This window comes from Ambystoma mexicanum, chromosome 14 (assembly GCF_040938575.1).
Source record: "Ambystoma mexicanum isolate Mex_15411 chromosome 14, UKY_AmexF1_1, whole genome shotgun sequence".
NCBI classification, from domain to species: domain Eukaryota; kingdom Metazoa; phylum Chordata; class Amphibia; order Caudata; family Ambystomatidae; genus Ambystoma; species Ambystoma mexicanum.
The window spans coordinates 649,523,275-649,545,649 of record NC_090940.1 but is presented as its reverse complement, the minus strand read 5'-3'; positions in this window follow the sequence as shown (position 1 = coordinate 649,545,649).

Here is a 22,375-nt window from a genome sequence, read left to right as displayed (position 1 = left end):
AACCAATGATCCACGACCTTGCAGAGATAGGCCTGCTGTTCCATCCACGTTACCAAAATTGGAAAATGAGGTCTTGTAATTCACTTGTATTCCAATTTGTTTGGATCCCTTCTGGTGTACTAGAGGAGTGGGGTTGAGTGATGGTTTAGAAACCAATATTCATCCCTGGACCACTGGTGCCCCGGAAGTTGATTTGTCACTCACAGACTGATGGAGAATCATGGGGCAGACTGGCTGGAGCGCTGTGCCCCAAGATCAGAGATTCCAAAGCAAAGGTTGTATACTAATTGACCTTTTCACAATTGACCTCGGGAGAATTGACCTCGGGAGAATTGACCTAATTTAGAAGGTCAATTAGGACATATATGCGGGGGAAACCCCCCGCAACACCCCACCCAATCCAAAACCCCCTGCAACCTCCCACCCAATCCCCTTATATTATTTATAATCCAAAACCAACCCAATACATACATAAAATAACTAAAATAATATAAAGGTCAATTGTGCAGAAGGTCAATTAGGACCACTATAATTAGGTCAATTGTGCAAAAGGTCAATTGTAAAAGGTCAATTTGGGTAATACCAAAGCAAAGACTTCATTTTGTTGTAGTTTTTGAGCCCTCGACCTGTAAACCCCTTCCCCCACGGCCTCCTCTCAGCTCCCCATAAAAAACATGATTTTTGGGGTTTACAGTTTGGGAAATTCCTCACAGCTTGCATAAAAAGAAAGAAAAAAAATGAACTGAATTCCTCACAGCTTGCATAAAAAGAAAGAAAAAAAATGAACTGAATTCCTCACAGCTTGCATAAAAAGAAAGAAAAAAAATGAACTAAATTCCTCACAGCTTGCATAAAAAGAAACAAAAATGAACTAAAGAGAGGCTCTGAGAGACTAACTTTTTGCAGCAGTCATGGATGTCATATTCACCTCGCGATTGGATAACACTCGACCTTGGACGTCTCATGCATCTGACTTCTCAGCAACTGTCTTGCTGCTGGGCCGCCTGGTGAGTTTGTTTTGTATTGTGCAGTTTCTCTGTGCATTGCGCAATCTATCCGCCTCTCTCTCTCCTTTCTTTGCGCTTTTTCTGCCTTCTCCCTCCATGGTGCTCTCCATCTCTCCTATTTACTCTAACTGCTACTCTATCACCTATCCTGCCTCTCTCTCGTAACCTGGAAGGAAAAAGTTCAAAAAAGATCTTCTGGTCTCCAATCCAGGGTTGTCCATGACAGACACCTACACAAATGCTTCTTCCAGGCACACTGTCACAGACATCCTCTTTGTCACTCCCTCTCCGGAACTATGGACCCCCCACATGGACTCTGTCCTCTCCCCTTACTTTCTGTCGCCCATCAATGGTGGCACCAGATGGGAAGTACTCTTGGCATGCTTCTCATCTTCTAGGTGCATCATTGTCTATCAGAATGGCGCTGTCATGTACCAGGGCTCTCAGCCCAACCACCTCCTTCTTGATAGTCATCTTCTGTCTCACATCATCTTCCTCCCCTCTCCTGCCACTCTTCTGTATGCCACACCTCTTGCCCCTTCTCCATCACCAACAGGAATATCACTTCCCTGTACCCCTCCTCAGAAGACCTTCAAAGGTGGAAACACGCTTCACCTAGCTACCCTTAACTCTTGTTCTGCTGTTAAACACTCCTCTGATATCGGTCTCTTTCTTGAAGACTTTGACCTTGACGTTCTCACACTCACTGAGATGTGGTTCACTGCCAGCTCTATCACTGCTTTTAACACACTCCTCCATGAGGGATGCTAGACCCTCTCTAAACCCAGGCCTCACCAGTCTGGAGGCAGAGTGGCCTTGATCTTCCCTGAATTGGTCCCTGCTACTATCATTCCCACTCAGTACTACTCTCCCTTCCAATGCCTCGTCTTCAGGCTTGTTGTCACTCCAACCTTCTCGCTGACTCTTGCCACCATCTACAGGACCACTGGTCCCGTCTCCCTTGTTCTCTCTGAGTGGTGTGACCTCACCTCTTTCTCTACTTGCTTCCACCTCCAATCTTCTCCTCCTCAGAGACTTCAATATTCACCTGGCCTCTCCTGATTCATGCACTGGTCTCTTGAGCAGCCTCTGTGACTTTCCCTCATCATTCACCCCTCTGGTCTGACACACTCAGCCAGACATACCTTGGATGCTCTCATCTCAGCAGACATCCCCATCTTCAACCCTCTACACCGCTCTCCTGGTCTGACCATGCTCTCCTGTCCTCTCACCTGGATCTCTTAGGTCCCTCGGCTAAGCATCTGCCTGCACTGCCAGTCTCCTTCTCTGTCATTTGTCTGATGAAGTGAGTATCAGCTGCTGCTTTTGCTGCACTTTCAATCCCCCTCCCACTCCTGCCACGGACTCCCACACTGACTCTGCCCCTGCCAATCCTCACCTCTCTATCCCCAACACCCTGGACATCCTTGCCACTGTCATGAGGATCCACATGAAGCCTGCCTACAAGCACGATATCTGGTATGACTCCAAACTAGCTTCCCTGAAATGCAAGTGCAGAGTTGCTGAGCAGAAGTGGTAGGCATCAGGCACATCCACTGACCAACTGGCCTGCCACCTGCTCGAGAGGCATTACAGACTCTCCATCCACTTGAAGAAGAGGGCCCATATCCAAGCCCGCATCTCTGGGGCCTCCAACAACACGGGTGAACTGTTTAAAATCTGAAAGGAACTCACCACTCCTACTGCAGTCTCCACTTATTCTCTGCCATGGCTGACCCTCTATACTTCACTTGCCTCTCACATCTTAACCAAAACTCTGGACATCCTGTCCTTACTCTGCTCTACCACCCTCCCTCTTCCCTTCCCAGCTCTCAGAACTCCCTTGACCCGCCTCCCCTTCCCTTCTCCTCTTTCTCTCCCATAGCACCGGATGAGGTCTCTAGACAAGTCCTCTTTATGAAAGTCTCCTCCAGATAGGTGCTTCCGGGCTCCTCCAGAACCATCAAGAACAACATTGCCTCCCTCGCGTCAGCCTTGGTCAATTTCTGTAATCACACTTTTGTCACTGGCTCCTTCGCGCTACCAATCAAGCCCTCCCTTGTGCATTCTATCCTCAAAATGCCCTGTGCTGACCCCTCCTGGCCGGCTAACTAGTGCTTTGTCTGCATAACCCCTTTCCAGGGCAAACTCCCAGAGAAACTGGACATCTCCCAACTGATTCAACGTACTGAATCTGTTGGTTGTCTCCATGACCACCAGTGTGGCTTCAGAGCAGCCAGGGGCACGAAAACTGCTCTACCGAACACCTGTGAAGATATGCTTCAAATCTCGATTCAACCTCTCCATCCATTCTTATCCTTCTGGATCTTTCCTCTGCCTTTGACACAGTCAATCAGGCCACCCTCACGAATAGGCTCTGTGACACCCTTGGCATCACAGGCCAGGCTCTGGACTGGTTGACCTCTTTCCTCTCCGTCTGTCCTTCCCAGGTTCAACTGGGCCCATTTCTCTCTTCGATCACTTCCTCCTTCTGTGGTGTCCATCAAGGCTTTTTTCCTGTCGTTGTGTCTGTTCAACATCAAACTTGCCACTTTGGCCGACCTGATCGCCTCCTCCTCTCCTCAGTTTCAGTGTTATGCAGACAACGCGCAACTCTCCTTCATGCTTCCCTCAACTGCCTCCTCTTCCTCCTCCCACATCCCTGACTTTCTGACTGCTATTTAGTCATGGTGTGCTGCCAATGATGTCTACCTTAGTGCCAGTAAGACTGAGATCCTTCTGATTGGGACCCCAGGTCCCACCTTCCCTCCCACCCTCTGGCCTCCCTCTATGGGTCCTCTGTCCTCACCCTCTTGTGAGGCAGAAAACCTTGGTTTCATCTTTGACTCCACTCTCTCCTTCGCTCCTCACACAGCGGACCTTGCCAAGAAGGCCCACTATCAGCTGCACCTTCTCAAAGGCATTCACCCTTTCCCAACTCAATGTCTCCAGAGCTCTGGCCCTCTCTAAGCTGGACTACTGCAATAGCATCTTCTTCAATCTGTCTTTATCCTCCCTTCGACCCCTTCAACTCATCCAGAATAGGACTGCAAGACTTATCCTTGGCCTAAAATCTCTTCACTAGCTCCCAGTTGCTGCAAGGATCAAGTTCAAGACCCTCTGCATCATGCCCAAGGCTTTCTGGGGCCGGGGCCCTCACTACATCCAATTCTCTCTTTCTAAATACCTCTCTACTATCGTTCTTTGGTCTTTTAGCTCCAACTCTCTACAGATCAGACGATTCTCCAAGCAGAGAGTGGGGAGTAGATCTTTGTCCTCCACAGGTGCTTCTCTCTGGAATGGCCTCCCTGCCCCTCTCAGACTTCAGCCGGATCTCCTTAAGTACTGGAAGATCAAGACCCTCCTTTTTTCTCTTTCCTTCCCTCTCCCACTCCCCTAGTAACCCTCTTTTCTGCCTCAGTGACTGGCTGTCTGGTTCCCTATGAGTACTACAGGGTGCCAGGCACCTCCCCCATAACCCCCTCCTAGCTCTTAGCATGTGGTCCTTCACCCCCTGCACCCTATGCAGTTCCTGGCACTTGCCTAGCTCCTGTTGCCCTCTTCCCCTCACACACCCCTGCCCTTTTTCACTTGCACTCTCTCCTCTTTACTTCCCTTCCCACCCCTGCACTTCACATTGCCCAGTCCGGCACTACCCAACCACCCCCCCACACACTCTCTCCCTTCCACTTTGCATTGACCAGACTGGCACTCTCCCCCACACTCTCTTGCTTGCAGTTTGCACTGCCAAGATCGGCACTCCCCCCACACTCTCTCACTTGCAGTTTGCACTGTCAAGATCGGCACTCCCCCCACACTCTCTCCCTTGCAGTTTGCACTTCCAAGATCGGCACTCCCCCCACACTCTCTCCCTTGCAGTTTGCACTCCCAAGATCGGCACTCCCCCCACACTCTCTCCCTTGCAGTTTGCACTGCCAAGATCAGCACTCCCCCCACACTCTCTCCCTTGCACTTCTTGTTACTGCACTTGCACAATACATGCCCTGCTCCTATTATTAAGGATGCAGATCGTGACCTGGCGCCTTTTATCACCACATTCATAAATACCTCTTTCCCATCTGGCATTGTCCCTGACAACCTCAAGGACGCTTGGGTCATTCCACTAATTAAAAAACCTACTCTTGATCCAAGCAACCCTTCTAAATATCGACCCATCACTACTGTGCCATTTCTTTTAGAAATCCTGGACCGTGCTGCCTATCTACAAATTCAGGACTACCTTGAAACAAACCAATTATTGGGACTTCGTCAATCAGGCTTCCGTCCCAGACATTGTACAGAAACTGCCTTGATTGACTTAAAAACTGAAATTGAGGTCCTAAAAGACAAGGGTAAGCTAGCACTCCTCCTCTTACTTGACCTCTCAGCAGCCTTTGATTTAGTTGATCATAAAATTCTGTGTCACCACCTCAAAACTGCGGCTCACTTTTCTGACGAGGCCTCTTCATGGATCAGTTCCTTCCTGTCCAATAGAACCATGAGGGTCTTCTCTCCTCTGGCCTCCGCAGAACGAGCACCTGTCCCATGTGGAGTACCACAAGGGTCCTGTGTCTCCCCGACGTTATATAACGTGTTTACCAAGCCACTTTTTGACATACTTGACTATCTGGGTGTCTCCTACACTAACTACGCTGACGACACCCAGATACTCATTCCACTCACTGGCAACCATAATACTGACGCTAGAGCACTTAACGAAGTCCATTCAGTCATCCGGGCCTGAATGGGACATCATGGGCTTTGCCTTAATGATGAAAAAACGGAGTTGCTGATCCTCGGTTCGAATGCCAAATTGGCTAAACTAGATTCTGTGTATTACTCCTTCACTTTTGATGGTAACATTATTAAAGTTTCTAAAGTAACTAGAACGCTTGGTATCTATTTGGACTCAACACTCTCTCTTACCAGACAAGCCAACATGGTGGTATCTGCCTCGGCCTATACGTGTAAACTTATTACAGCGTGCAGACCGTTTCTGACAACTGAAAACCGCATCAGCCTTGCCAAAACCTTAATCGTGGCAAACATTGATTACTGCAATGCCTTATATCTAGGTACCAGCCAAAGAAACATTGACAAGTTACAAGTCACCCAGAATAATGCCATCAGGGCCGCCCTCAACATTCCAAGGCGATTTCACATCTCTGAAACTAGACGTAGCCTACATTGGCTCCCGGTTGCGCACAGAAACTCCCATAAAAAACGTTAGCCTTAGCCTTCAAGGCTCAGAACAATATAGCGCCTGAATACCTGGCCAATCGTTTCTCACGTCACTCTGCCAACCGACCCCTGAGGTCTGCTTATATGCACACACTGTCTACCTAGTTTCCCAGTCCTCCCTGCCAAACTTTGGAACACGATACTCACCCCACTTAGAAAAGAACCTACCTTCTATGCCTTTAAAAATGATGTCAGACTCTGGCTTTTCGCACTCGATGCAGCGCATTCTAGGTACGATATCCACACCTAATCACCTACCTTGTAACTTGCCCACCTTTAGTATTTCTCTCCATCCTGCGGATCGCATATGTATCACCACCTGCATTGACTTGATTCACCATGTTATGATTCACCTTATAGTTTTGAAATCTGTCTTTTTGCTGTATCATCATGTATGTAACCACCTTCTTGAAACTGTGCGCCCAGATGCCCGAGGGCAAGGTGCGCAATATAAATAAACAAAATACAAATACGATCCTAATGTCACAAGGCCTAGTAGGACTGTTAGTGTTATCTTTCTCCCTTGGACCGTCACCCCCCCCCCCCGCCCCCTTGTTTGTCCTGTGGCGCGTTTAAACACCATTTGTTGTATAGGTGCCTTACAAATAACCATAAAATAAATAATCAAGTGTTATCCAATCACGAGGTGCCTAGCTCCTGTCATGTGACAGGAGCTGAAAGTCCCAGCTCAGAGCACTGCCAGTAGCCATTCATTTTGCGAGAGGAGTGTCTCTCCGTGCGGGAGTGCTGGAGTTTGTCTCCCTCTGCTGGAGACTGCCGCGAGTTGCGGGAGACTTGGCATGCCTTCAAGTGCCAGTGTGCTGCTGGCTGAACCCGCAGGGCGGGGGGGGGGTGAGCCTGAAACTATGCATCAGACAGCGGTATAGAAGGGAGAAGGAGTTGAGTTGCCTGCCCACCTGACTTTAACTGGGGGCCACAGGTTTGGAGGACACCCTGGACTGACCTTCTGCCCTCTAGATGACCTCATGCATTCAGGTAGATATTCACAGCCTTGGTACCCCGTCCGAACCCCTCTCTGGCCTTGAACCTCTGGAGGTGAACTTGGGTCGGAACAAGCCAGAGGGACTGACAGATACCGCTGGGGGTGAAGAACTTGCATCGGAGGCAGACCCTAAACGGGGCCGGGGCCCAGCTAGGGGCCACCAGGCTGTGCGTGGTTTCGGGGAGAAGCTTCCAGACACAGAAGATGGCTGCAGGTTCAGACTTGAGCTGAGGACCAAACGCAGTGTCTCACAGACCTGTGCTATGATGCTAGGAGACTCAGGGCAATAAGAGGTTAATGACCAAGACATGACCAGAGGCATGTCTTGGTCATTAACCTCTTGGTCAGACGTGGAGAGGCACAGCTCCACCTCACTGATGATGCCCAACCAGACTGAAACACGTGTCTGGGTTTGCTGTTGGTGTCTCTTGTTCAGAGGAGAATTGCCTGGCATTTCGGTGCTGGACTGCCCCAGGGCAGGACAAAGACTGATATGTTTGGGATATTTCTTCTCTGTGAAAGATAGTGAGCTAAAGACTCTGGGTAAGTCTCTCGCAACCAGGACTAATGTCTGGCAGAGGGACTCCCAGGACCCCCCTTGTTAATTGGCATATTAATATTAGTGACCGTTCTCATATATTGCACGCCACAGTTATGTCTCTTGGCCCGCACATGGAAAGTGCTTTTAATGCTTTTAACCAATCCTGCCCCAGAGTGTAAAATACACGTGACACTCCTTGCAGTGCTTTCCATTAAGTCACTTCTGATGATGTCAGTACATATGCAAATGAGGGGGTCTGCGTGTCTTTAGACGCACAGGGCCTTGTCAATGTAACAGGTCGCTGCCCCCTGTATGCAGAACAGCCCCACGGTGTGTTATTTCTTGCACTGTGTGCGGTGGTAAACTGGCGCGCATGCCTTTATCAATGTATGTGGGGGGGGGGGGGTGTGAATGTTGCCAGAGAACGCTTCCAATGCGCCCCCTGTCTAAAGTGTCCCGCAAACCATGCTGTAAAGATGCCCCCCCCCCGACTCTGAGGGACCCCATCACCCCTCTGTTGACATTTTAAAGAAGTATGCATCGCTTCTACGCTCCTGGGTGCTGCAAAGAGAACTGGCCAGAGGGAGGAAAGCACACGTGACATGGATATTTTCCTGTTCTTCAAATGAACTGCAAGTTTGGTCAGGCACCCAAAGAATGCTAAATATGTTTAAATGCAATGCCAATGTGAGTGGCTGTAGCTATCGCTATGGGAAGGTGTAGCTGGCCCACTGCCATGCGTGGACTAGGCGCTAGCTCGCGTTAAGGCGCTCTATGGCGAGATGTCGTTAAAGGTCTTGCCCCTTTTAAACATCTCTTTGGGTTGGATGAGTGCCAGACAGGGCTTTTGGTGACTTTGAAGGTACCAGTGCTCTGGCTGCCCCTCCCCCCTGCACAGGAAGCACTGTAGTTTCCTGGCAGAGAAATCAATGGCGTATTAACTCAGCCGGCGCCTTGGCAGACACGTCGGCTCCCACTTTACGAAGAAGAAGGCGGCTCTCGAAGACAGGTCCGAGGGGACCCCACAACCGACCTTCCCCTAAAGTTATTCATGCTCCCTCCCCCCTCACCCGAACGGGTCTGATCTGCATTAGAAATACGCACCTTCCCGATATAAGTAGGTACATGCTTTTCATTTTCACTACAGGCACAAACGACTACCGCCACTTTGAGCCACTGTCCCCCACAGAGTGCAGCTTAACGCACACTCCCCTTTCCAATCACCCACCATTCACGCCTCTAAGGGGACACATGCCAAAAACGAGAGCTGCGCTCCTACCCACCCATTACCTACACACACAGCTGTGCCTGCAGCAATTCCATGTTAATCCTGCTGAAATGCAGAAGACTCGCTCTGATCACTGTGGAAGCAGGGCTTTGCAGAGGCACGGGAATAAGCTTTATGTCCCAAATATGAAATCAGTGTCTGCAAGATAGCTCAGCAGGATATGACAGTACCGCAGATCCAGCAGCTCCGAGGTCCAAATCCCCACTAAGGAGGCAGCAAAAAACAAAGGTGGCCCTTGCCTGCATGCTGGCAGGTCTTACCAACAGTACAAGAACGTCGTGCCCTTTGGTTCCCGCCCGGCCACTTCCATCTCTAATCGCGACACCTAATATCTCAGCAGCAGTCGCCGAATCTGCTGTGCAGCCTTGCAGCTTTCTGCTTTGGGGGCCGCCACTCAACAAAGCGGGTGGATCACTGATACTGCCCTCTGCACATGTGTGTGGCTTAAGAGCCAATCCTGTTTGATCTCCTCGAGCACTGGCAATGCGCGCAATGGGAAGTACTGTGAGCAGCTACAGTGTAAACCTATCTATGGGGGAAAGTATGGTTCTTGCCCCCGTTGCTATAGATGTATGGGGGTTTGACGATTCATGCAATCACGTTGCTTCTCCCCAAGGGGGAGCCCTTCCCTGTGAGGCTAGGGAGGTGAGCCTGCTACCCGATACCCTCGGGGTGGTGAAAAGCAGGAGGACCACACAGGGTGAGACACCCCCTATGGGGGCAAGGACTCCCATTCCATGAGGCAACTCCCTAATCCTCCTTCCCTAAGAACTAGGAAACCCTTAAGATCTGTCAAGGTTTAGGCTGACAGTACTACTGTGCTCTATTGTGATACTCCTCTAAATCCCGGTAGATTTGACACCATCGATATGAACACTCAGTCTACATAGGATTTGCACGATGAACGTACTGAGACGAAGAAGAACATTCAGAGTCATGCAGAACACTCATGTGAAAGATACTGGGATGAGGTGGCCCAGAGGAGGAAAGAGGAGTACACAACTGAGGCCCATGACCAACTATGGCACTCCGCTGGGGAGGTCCCAACCCAACAAGATAAACAGCAAAGGACTCAGTAAAGGGAGCAACAGGTACAAAGCCTGGTCAGCCTGGGAAATTCAAACCGGGAGAGAAGACGTGACGTTGCAGGAGCAACCCAAATACTGGAAGGACGTGGGCCACAGACCAGAAGAGACCTTCTGTGGCCAAGCGAGAGCAAGCCGATCTGGAAGCTGTAATCCGGGAGACGGTGGCGTGACCGCGAGGAGGTCGATTGTGTGGTCCCACAACTATGCTGATACCTCCTGCTCGGAATGCCCGCAGAGACACAGTGGGACCGCTGAGAGAGAAGAGCAAAGCCAAACAAGCGTTCACTGGGAACGCAGGAGCCCGACACCCCAGGAAGAACCAGTGACGTGCTTTGACTAAAGTAAGCAAGATCCCTCGTCTCAGTAAGCACATTAAGAATAAGAATTGTGAAGAAAGCCTCGGGAGTGATCTCCCTCGTCTCAGTAAATACATTAAGAATAAGAATTGTGAAGAAAGCCTCGGGAGTGATCTCCCTCGTCTCAGTAAACACATTAAGAATAAGAATTGTGAAGAAAGCCTCGGGAGTGATCTCCCTCGTCTCAGTAATTGCATTAAGGATAAGAACATTCGGGGAGAACGCCTTGGAAGGAATCTCCTTCATTTTAATAACAGTTCTAACAGTAACAAAAGTGAACACAGCCTCAGAAGCGTTGTCTCTTGTCTCGGTAAGTGGAACAAGACTGCTAAAATCAGAGATAAAGACTGTGATACATTCAAAAGAGCCCTCAGAGAAGCCTGGAGGGAACTAGAAGGACTCATAATAACTATTGTGAAAAACAGATAGAAGAGTCCTTGGAGTCACGGAAACAGGAGAAGGGACTCATTCTCCTGGTACTATTTAGGTTCCTTTCTGTAGTTTAGCACTAGGGCTAGAGGAGAGGAGATTTTTGGCAGAAGATGGATACTAATTTGGATTTCCACCCTGGCAAGGAACACCCCACTTATTCCGTGGATAGGAAGGGACGACCCTCTAGAACTAGGGACAGGTAGATGTTTTCTTCTTTCTTTAAATTCAAATCACACTGAAATGCCACCTCTGCCTCTTGAGTTCTCACTCCAGCACGCCACAGGGGCAGTTGCAGTCTTTGCCCCCTGTGCTCAGCGCCTCACACACCTTTACTGCGAAGTGCTACTTGGAAAGGTGCTAGTAAAATAAATCTTAGATGCAGGCAACCACACAAAATGAAATTGGAGATACCCTTGGGTTTCAGAGTCAGGAATTGGACATTTGTGGGTAGATTCTCAGCAAATAGTCCGAATGGAAGGAGCGCAGAGAATGTGCTCGTTTCATGTGCACTTTTTGTAGAGATGCGCAGGTCACCTTATTCTCAAACATGAACACAACATTTCAGGCGGGGCTGGACAGTGTCGCAACGATGCACTGTCCTGCTCCTTAGCATACATTAATATCGGGGTGCGTGCTCCTGACAATCATGTATGGCAGGCTCCCAGCGAGTGCATTTCACTGACACTGGCCGTTAAAGGGCCAGCCTCTGTGAAATGACTAAGAAAGAAAACCAATTCCATTGCCATTTGGGGGATGGAAATGATAGTGTAGTTTAACCCCTGTCTGTCACACTTCGAAGAGAAATCATGACAGGGTCAGAAATGCACTTACTCAGAATAGTTAATTGGTTCACAATACACAACAGGTGTTCTGGGTTCCCTTCTCAAGCTCAAAAGCACTTATTTCTTAAAGTGCAGCATTCATGAATTCCTTTAACAATTGTTACAGGTTGGTTGGGGCTCCCTGGTCCTGGCACAGTTGACAGAGCGCATGGTCCATCAACTACAGGTTGTGCAAGCAGTTGCCCTTGTAGTTTTTTAATTGACTCCTTAACTGGGTTCTTACTTGGTTTCTTATTTGGCTTCTTTCTTGCCCAAGCTTTTTGTCCAAACATTCACTGGTAGGTGATTTGCTTTCTTTGTCACCCCTTTTCATATATTTGAGTTTGTCGGCTCCCACTAGTAGCTTCTATCTCCTTTTAACAGGGTTTCCTGATCGAGCTTTTGCTCACACTTCACTGCTCCCCTCATCTTCTGCTGTTCTCTAACACCTCTTAATCAAGTTCTTGCTGGTAATTATTTCAATTCACATTCAATTTATTCAGAGACCTTCGTACGCATAGGATTTCCTTATACGCGACTACTCTGTTGCCATATTTCAGATGGTCCATTGCTGGCATCACATTTGCTTATTATCTCATTGTCTCTAGATCAGAGACTTTCCGACCACATGCCGGCTGTGCGCGACCACTCCAATACAATGTATTTCAACAGCTTTCATCAGCAACTTTCACTGGCTCGCGTAGCTGGCTTTTGGATTTACTTGAAACTCACTGGCCGCGCTGCTGAATATCGCGGCTTATCTGCTCAGACAGCTTCTTACACCTGAGGTCAAGGTCTCACATCCTGCACCTCGACACTCCCGGGTCGTCGTCCTTGCCCAGGAGAACGAGCACCACAGTGCAAAAATGAAGGGACCGACCCGCCAAACAGTTCCCTTCTTCTGGCCTCGTATGCTCCCTGGAGACACGGCTCCCTCGCCACGCTTCTGAAAACTGCTTTACTCTGCAATTTTTCAGCATCTCGGCTCTCTGCTCTCCACAGAATCATCACGGGCTGAGCTGCTGCTCTCTCCTGACTAACTTCCATCTGCTGTGTGCTCAATCTTTTATACATCTGAACCTTGTCAAGGGGTTTCAGGTGTGAGTCATTGGCCTCTTTTGCCTGGCCATAGTTAATTCAATGAATGGGACATGCCTGCTCTTCATTTCTGTATTCCTCCAAATTCCTCTTCTTCATCCCAGTACTAGAGTGGTGTTTTCTATGGGAAGTGTGCATTCCTCTTTGAGGCTTCTGCCTCTTCTCAGTACTTTGTGGGGCCTTATGGCGTAGAATAGGACATGATTGGAAATAGCCCTTGGGAAGGGAAGGGAAGGTAAGTCAGTGTTAGGAAAGGTTGGATACCATGTTTCACCCTTGGGCGCTCCCCTCTTATTCTTAGAATTTGGTGGGAGTAGAGGGAAACTGATGGATTAGGATTTACAGTAGGAAGTGTATGTCCCTCATGATTATTCTCCTTTCTTCCCACTCCCCAAATAATTTCTGTGATAGGGAGTAGATATTATTCCCCGCTGTTTTGTTCTCGCCCTAGCATTTGAATATGGTTCGTGATAGGAAGGTGATATTACTCCACTTGGCCTGTTTCTGACCCCTGCACTTTGTAAGAGTGATGGAGGGAAGATGGCACAGGGTTGTCAATAACCCATAAACTCAGAGGGAAGGTGGGGTAGGTCGACATCATGATGTAGGGAATATGCGTCTCACCCATGGGTATTCTCCCCCCAACCCCCAAGGACCCTCCACTCAGGTGATTTTCCCCTGCTTGTCCACCCCCAGGGTTGGGATCCAAACCCTGGGGAGAAGATGTGAGAACTGTTACGCTCACCTGGTTCCCACGGGGGCGTCGACCGGAACTGGGCCGCTGTTATTTTCACCAGCGTGACGTGTAGCGCCGAGATGACTGACTGGACTGGCCCGCTCAGCCTAGTTTGTCTGGCTCGCAAGAATATTCTTCTGCAAAGGAGAAGAGGAATTAACCACCCGTGGAATTGAGTGACAACCCACCTTCCCCACTCCCGTTTTCTTCCCACTGATCACTCTTTTTTTTTTTATAAAGTATTTTATTGTTTTTTAACATAATAAAATAATCACAATAAAGCAACAAGCAAACAAATCAACTTAAAGACTGTCATGGTCATTCAGAATCAATGGAGGTAGTACCATAGCATCAGAAGTCGAACGGCTTCCTCAAAACGTGTAGTAGTATGTAATACAGATACATATGCTAATAGAAAACAAAACAAAACAAAACACCCAGTGCACATTCCACAGGCTGTGGGAGGGGTTCTCAGGTCGCTCCTTCTTCCCATCTGTCTCATATTTTCAAGGCTTTGTTGGGACAACCTCGTGCTGAATAAATCCTATGCTCCATCATAGCGCATCTGTCCATATCTAATTTCCATTGGTCCAATGTTGGGGAGTCAGGGGCTCCCCATTTCTGCGCTATGTTGCGCTTGATCAGTCCCATCGCCGTGTGTAGGAGTAATATCTCCCACTTATTAGCTTCCATCTCGCCAGGCACACCCAGGAGCAGAGTCTTTGGGTCCAGTGGCAGGGTTCGGTTCAGAACTCGAGAGAGTTCCCTACAACATGCGTTCCAAAAAGTTTGTATCCGGGGACATGTCCACAAGATATGAATGAAGGTTCCCTCCTCCTCCCCACATCGCAAACAGTTCGGGTTTGGGGCCCGGTTCCAGCCATATAAGCGCGTTCTAGGATAATAAACCCGGTGCAGTATTTTCAACTGCACAAGTCGAAGCCTAGAGGAAATAGCGATTTCTCGGGGGTGCATGAGGACTTGTATCCAGTCCTCTGGATCTATCTCTCCCACATCCGCTTCCCATTTCGCCTTCAGCTCGTTCAGTTCAGGGGTGGCAAAGGAGGACATGGCATTATAGAGGATGGAAGTGCATTTGGTGGGAATGTACGCCGGGAGAATGTTACGCTCTATAGGGGTATAGTCTGGCAGTTGTGTAGCATCTGTTAGGTAGGGACTTAGGGCATGGGCCAGGCGTATGTAATGGTATCGTTCCGTATGTGGAATCTGGAATTGCAATTGTAGGTCGTCAAATGAGGTCAATCTTCCCTGCGTGAGTACATTCCCAACCCTAATAATCCCCGCCCTAACCCATTTGGGCCACGGCTCAAACTTCTGAGTCGCAGCGAGATTATAGTTTTGCCAGAGGGGTTGTGCAGTAGTAACTTTGTTTCCCCACCCAATGAATCTGTGTGCTTGTCTCCACACCGTAATCATGTGTGTTTTGGTTGTGGGTGGGGGGTTTCTCGGGAGGGGTTGATAAAGGAGGGCCAGCGGGTCGGTGTTCTGCATGGTGGCTATCTCAGCACGTATGTGGGGCAAGTCTCGGTTTCCGTGGAGAAGATCATTAACCACTACCAGTTGTGTTGCCCAGTAGTACGTTTGTAGACGGGGAACTCCTATTCCTCCCTCCCAGATCGATCTCTGAAGTGTGGGTAACGCATTTCGTGGTTGGCCTCCCCCCCATATGAGATCTCTAAGAAGTGTCTCCACCTGGTGAAACTCCAGATCAGGGATTCTAAGTGGGGCATTCTGGAGAACGTAAAGGAATCTGGGAAGGGATATCATTTTAAAGAGTGCCGCTCTTCCCATAAGTGTCAGGGGGAGGAGTTTCCAGTGTCGGACATCAATAATAAAGCGGTCCGTGATCGGTCGGAGATTGTGTTCTATATAACTTGTTAAGTCCCCAGATATCCATATTCCCAGGTATCGAAAGCCCTGTCGTTCCACCCGATACGGGCACTCCTGGGGAATTGCTTGGTCTCCACCCTTTACCGGAAAGAAGACTGATTTCTCCCAGTTGATTCTAAGTCCGCTAAGTTCCCCAAAGCGGATAAGCAGTTGTGTTACAATGGGGGAAGACCTTGGTGGGTCACCCAGATATACGAGGAGGTCGTCTGCGTACAGGGACGTACGATCCTCGTGTCCCTCCGGCCATCTGAATCCTTTCCAGGCGGCGTTTTGGCGAAGCCAAAGAGCCAGTGGCTCGATAGCAAGGGCGAATAAAAGAGGGGACAGTGGGCATCCCTGTCGTGTACCCCGACCCAGGGGGAAAGACCTGGAAGACCAGCCGTTTACTTTCACTTCAGCTTTGATATTAGTATAAAGTAACTGCACCCATCCCAGAAAGGCCTCTCCGAATCCCATACGGCGCATGACCTCCCAGAGGCAGTCCCAACGAATGGAATCAAACGCCTTTTCAAAATCGACTGCCAACAGGGCCAAGGGTTCGTTTATGATCGGGGATCTTTCCAACGCTAGATGGAGGCGGCGTAGATTCATCCGAGTCGATTTGCACGGCATAAATCCACATTGATCCGGGTGGATCAGGGTGGATGCAACTAACTGTAAGCGATTCGCTAGTAACTTAGCGAGGATCTTAGCCTCCCCGTTGATCAGTGATATAGGCCTATAGGAGGCACATTCATGTGGAGGTTTGCCAGGCTTGGGAATGACTACAATAGTCGCCTTGCAAAGATCTGGTGGAAGAGTCCCCTGATCCCGGGCAGCAAGGAACAATCTGTGTAGAGGAGCCGCCATTTTATCTGCTCCTAGCTTTTGCCAAGTTTCGATAGGGAATCCATTTGGGTCCGGGGCCTTCCCTGATTGGAGCTGAGACAGCGCCTCCGAAATCTCAGCCTCCGATAAGGCAGAGTCCAGTTGGTCTCTCTGTTGTCCCGAGAGAGTCGGTAACGTTACCGCATCTAGGAGGGAGGAGTCTAGTGGTGAGGTCGGGGCTCGGTACAGGTCCGCGTAAAACTCTGTGAAGGCCTCGGCGATCCCAGAGTCTGAATGGTAGCTGTCGCCCTGTGGCGTAACTATTTCCCGGACATGGCGTTGTCCTTCGTCCCTCCTCTGTAGCCAGGCGAGCAGTTTACCTGCCTTGTCCCCTAGTTCGTACACCCTCGCTCTAGCCTGCCAATGGGCCTGCTTAGCGTCATCCATCGCTCTGTTCCGAAGGCATTCTTGGGCACGCTGGAGGGATCGATGTGTCTCGGGCGTAGGGTCAGAGATATGCTTAGTCTCCCAGTTACTCACTTCCTCTTCGGCTTTTAGTATTTCCCGAAGCCGGGTGTTTCTTTTATGTGTCGTCCAGGAGAGAATCTCACCCCTGAGCACTGTTTTATATGCCTCCCATAGTATCACGGGGTTATCCACCGACTCTTCGTTAATTTCAAAGTATTCGGCAGACACCTCTTCTAGGCGAGCTATCAGCTCCGGAGACCCCAGGTAGTAGTTGTTAAGTCTCCACGTTCTAGGGGGAAGGGGGCCCTGCATACACAGTTCAACTGAGAGAGGTGAGTGGTCCGAGATACCCCGGGGGAGTAGAGCTGCGGACATTGCCCTGTAAAGGTCGGTATGCGGCAAAAAAAGGTAATCCAGTCTGGACATGGAGCCGTGAGCGCCGGAGTGGAAGGAATACTCCCTGGCATTCGGGTGTAACTCCCTCCATACATCTCGGAGCCCAAGAGCAGATGTAAAATTAGCTAATCTAGTGGGAGTGTTTGGGTTGCGATTTCGGAGATGGGAACGGTCAACGCTATCATTCATGGTGTCATTGAAGTCTCCCCCCAGAACGAGCGTATCAGGGTGGTGTTTCCCTATAAGGGTAGTGAGGTCGTCCAGTAACTCCTGTCCCAGCCCAGGTGGAGAGTAGATTGAGGCGATAGCCACCGTCTGACCCCAGATCGTTCCCATGACGAACACATATCGGCCCCTCCGATCCCTTTCAACCATTTGCTGGACAAATGGGATGCGTTTGTGTATCAGAACGAGGGTGCCCCTGGAGCCCATTGTATACCCCGCCTGAAAGGCAAGTTGGTAGTTAGTCCTCTGAAAAAAGGCACAGTTTGATCCCGCCAGGTGGGTTTCTGTCAGAAGGGCCACATCAGGGGAGTGTCTGTTTAGAAATCGCCTGAGAAGACGCCTTTTGATTCCCCACCCCATCCCATTCACGTTCCAAATAAGGAATTTCAGAGATTTAGTGTGTCGTATGGGTGTCCAGTTAGTCTGTGCGGAGGATACTTAGTGCACATGGTGGGACTATCAAGGGTGTAGCAATCAGTGAAAGAAGGCGACATGGTGTCTGCCTGTGTCAAAAGAGCGGGGGTGTTCCGTAAAATAGTACAGAGCACCTTCAGCCAGAGATAATGGTCCGCATGACCTACGAACACATGACAGTCTTGAAATAACAAACAAAACATTGAACATTCCCAACTCCCCCCCACGCTATACTCCACCCCAACACGAAGTACCTGTCGCCCCAACATAGCTGAGCCTTCAATTAAGGTATCAGCTCAAAAGCCAGACCCTTGGACAGGGTCTAGATAAACAAGAAAGAGAAAAAGAAAAAGGGGAGGGGGGGGGAAATGGAAGGGAGAGGGAAAGAACTTAGCTAGGGGGGGGGTGAGAGCCTCCTCCAGAGTTCCCTCCCTTGCGCCAATGTCAACATCTTCCATGGTGGACTGTTTATGCGTGGGGCTCAGGAGTGCGAAAAGTGCACGCTCCCATCTCAGAGCATATCTCCTAGGCCCCGGGAGTAAGGGGCAATACTCCGTTTAATGTTCTTCTTGATCCGCCACTGGCTCCAGGATTTCCTGTCCTTCCCGTACTGGGTTTCTCCTCGGGGAGGCTCGCCTAGGCCCCGGCCGGGGTCTCCCTCTCGGTCTCCTTGGCCTTGCTGTCCAGTCGCCTTCTACGTGGGCCTCCGCCCATTTCCATGCCTCTTGCGGGTCACTGAAGTAAACAGTGGTTCCTTTATGATAAATCTTTAGTTGGGCCGGGAAGAGCAGGCCGTATTTCACATTCAGTTGAGCCAGTTGTCTCTTGAGTGGTTCGAATGATTGTCGTGCCCGCTGCACTTCTCGGGTATAGTCCGGGAAAAAGGCGATTCGGGAGCCGTTATGGGTAATCGACCCTTGTGATCGTGACAGTTGCAGGAGGGCATCCCTATCTCGATAGTTGAGTAGGCGGGCGATAATGGTATGTGGCGGAGCACCCGGGGGTGGTTTGCCCGGCGGCACCCTATGAGCCCTCTCCACTGAGAAAAACTTTGAAAAGGATGTAGCCTCGAAGATATCCACGAGCCACTGCTCCAGGAATAGTTCCATGCACTCTCCCTCTTCCCCCTCCGGCAGGCCCAGGATGCGAACGTTGTTACGGCGGGATCTCCCTTCTCCATCTTCCACCCTCGATTCAAGGGTTTTAAGGCGGTTTAAGGCCTGGGACAGTTGATTATTGATCCCGCCAATGTTGTCCTCCACTTCAGAGATGCGGTGTTCCGCCTCTCCTGTTCTGGAAGTTAGTTTCTGCAGGTCGTGGCGCAGGAAGGAAACATCTGCCGCCATACTGTCTATTTTGGTCTCCATGGAGGATCGGGAATTAGCAATGGCCGCCATTACATCATGTAGGGAAAGAGGGCCGTCCCCCATGGGGGAGTTCAGTCGTGTTGCTGGGCCCGCCGGGGCCGGGGTAGTAGCGACAGCAAATTGGTCCATACTGCTCTGTGTGGATGGTTTTTTCTGCCTGTCTTTCCCCATGGCTCCGAAGACCGTGGAGCGACGGGCACAATGGATCAAGTGATATTATTTATACCCAGTTGAACCCACTCCGATGTGTGGTGTTGCAGGCCTGCAGCGGATCAGATGGAGAGCCGCGGGTCCCCCAGAGCGTCCTCCAACAGGCTAATAAATATTCTGGGTGGTGGGGGCTCGGCGTCCCATATTGGGGTTTCACGGGGCCTCCGTCGTATCTCACAGTCCCTCGCTAGGTGGTGGTCCCCTTATGCCCCCTACGCCCGGTTCCGTTTTCTGTGTGGAGCGGGGGGACCCACCTACCTCCAGCGCGGTCCAGCCGAGCCGCTGCTGTCCTCCACCTCTCGGGTCTGTCCAGGCGTCCTCCGGGTGCCAGCAGTTCAAATGGTGTCCGCCTCGTATACCGCTTCCCACCGTCAGGCCGCCCCGAGCCACAGTCATGCAAAGGAGCTCTGCCCTCAGGCCCCGGCGGCCATCTTGATCTCGCAGTTCGGACGGCGCCACCGGCTTTCAGCAAATTGTAGATTTAGCCCGTTGGGTGGACCGTTAGGTGCCCAGATTTCAGTCGATCCTAGCCCACAGCTTCACGGGCACAATCGCGGCGTTGATATCGCCCGAAGTCCCCAGGAATCAGGATAAAAGTACAGGATTGTATCGGCGCTCACGGGAGCTCACTCGGCTCACGTCCGCATCGTTCGCGCGCTAGCCACGCCCCCCCCCACTGATCACTCTTGATGTCCCCTCCTTAATCTCACCTGATGGTTTGGAAGGATGAGCTCTCCATCCTGCGTCGACCGCAGGGGCGCGTTGATGACCAGTTACTTCACTGGCGTAGAGGAATTGGTGAGTTCCAGTATTGACTCTAAAGTCCAATTGTTCATAAGAGTTCAAATGTCTGCTCTTCACTCTGTCCGATTCCTTACAGGTTGCCGATTAATCCACTCGAAGATTTCCAAATGGCACTCGGTAAGATTCAGGTAAGTCTATTGTGTTTTTCCCCTTAGGGGCCGGGGTACGGCGATGAAGCAGAGTTGACTGTGCCGACCCGAGATGAGGTGAGACCCCCGTGGTAAATCAGGTAAGTTTTGTGGGGGGTAACTGGTATTGTCCTTGCTTTCTCCCCTTAGCGGCCGGGGTACGGCGATGAAGCAGAGTTGACTGCGCCGACCCGAAATGAGGTGAGTACCTCCCGTGGTAAATCAGGTAAGTCCTTGGGGGTAGCTTGTATGGCCTTAGAGAGTCCCCTTGCTCACCTTGCTGTCTTTGTCTCCTTAGGTGTCGGAGGGCGGCCGCGAGATGGAGAGAGCGTGATGGAATGCTGAAGTACCGCCAAGCAGGTGAGTTCAGCGCGGCGCCGTAGAAATGCGAAGCGATGCTTCAAAGACTTCTGTCTTTCAGTTCCTTGGCGAAATGGATCAGGATTCAGGTAAGGATTTAAGTTAAAACTCCTGTTCTAACCTTTATCTTTTTTGTCTTCTTGTTTCAGGAGTCCCAGGACTGAAGCGGGCGTGGCTGAAGACTGGAGCTGCTGAAAACACGGTGAGCATTACGCTGCAGCAAGCAGAATAACGCGAAGCACGTGTGGCTGTCCGGGCGTGGTTTAAATAGCCTTGGAAGAAGATCCAGGTAAGTATTCTTCCACAGCCCCACCCAAGTAACAAAATAGTCCCTTCAGTAAAATAGTCCCTCCTAAGCCTCATTTGGCTTGAGTCTTCATGCAGCATGGTCTGCCTCAGGTGAGTATGCAGCATGGTCTGCCTCAGGTAAGTTATCAATAATGAGCCTGGCGCCCATGGCGCCAGGACTGACTTTATCTTTATGAGCCTGGCGCCATAGGCGCCAGGACTGTACCCAAACAGCCCCTAACTGGGGCTTTTGGGCATGCTCCAAGTGGCATGATGCCTGCTTCCGGGGCTGCTGGGCCTGGTCTGGTCTTCCGGGGGCAGGCATCATGACAGCACTCCCCCTCAAGGCCCCTCCTAAAGTCGTTCTCCCCCTTGGCCGTGGTTTGTCTGGAAATTCCCGATGGAACCTCTTCACTAAACGAGGTGCATGCACGTGGTCACTAGGTTCCCAAGACCTTTCCTGTGGACCATAACCTTTCCAGTCAATTAGGTAAAAGAGTTTTGATCTCACTCTTTTTGAGTCCAAAATATTCTTGACTTCGAACTCGGGCTCCCCGTCTATGAGGATAGGTTCAGGTGGAGTGGTTAGCCTTGTTCCTGGTTGCACTGGCTTCAAAAGAGACACGTGGAAAACGGGATGGATTCGCATATGAGCAGGTAGGTCCAAGTTGACGGCCACTGGGTTAATAATTGCCTTGACAGAAAAAGGTCCCAAATACCTGGGGTTAAAGGTCCGAGTCCCCTTGAGTGGTAAGTGCTCAGTGGCTAACCATACTTGGTCCCCTATTTGGTATTGAGGAGCTTCACTTCTGTGCTGATCTGCATCCTTTCTGTATTTTTCCTTAGCCTTTTGCAAATGGATGGTTGCTTCTTTAAAGGCTTGTGTAATAACAGCGTGGAGATGGTCCACTGCGGGCATCTCTAAATGCTGGGGTGAGTCCAAATCCGAGGTTCGAGGATGGTGCCCATAGTTGGTAAAAAAAGGACTTTGTCCAGTTCCTGAGTGTACGGTAATTTTGTACGTCTTCATGCAGCATGGTCTGCCTCAGGTGAGTATGCAGCATGGTCTGCCTCAGGTAAGTTAGCAATAATAAGCCTGGCGCCCATGGCGCCAGGACTGACTTTATCTTTATGAGCCTGGCGCCATAGGCGCCAGGACTGTACCCAAACAGCCCCTAACTGGGGCTTTTGGGAATGCACCAAGTGGCATGATGCCTGCTTCCGGGGCTGCTGGGCCTGGTCTGGCCTTCCGGGGGCAGGCATCATGACAAGAACGCCCTCAAGTTTCTCACAAGGTCCTGCAAGTAGAGCGTTACCATCATCCAGGTGTGAGATCACCAGGGCTTGGACAACTGCTCCGAATCCCGGGGCAGGGATGTAAGGCTT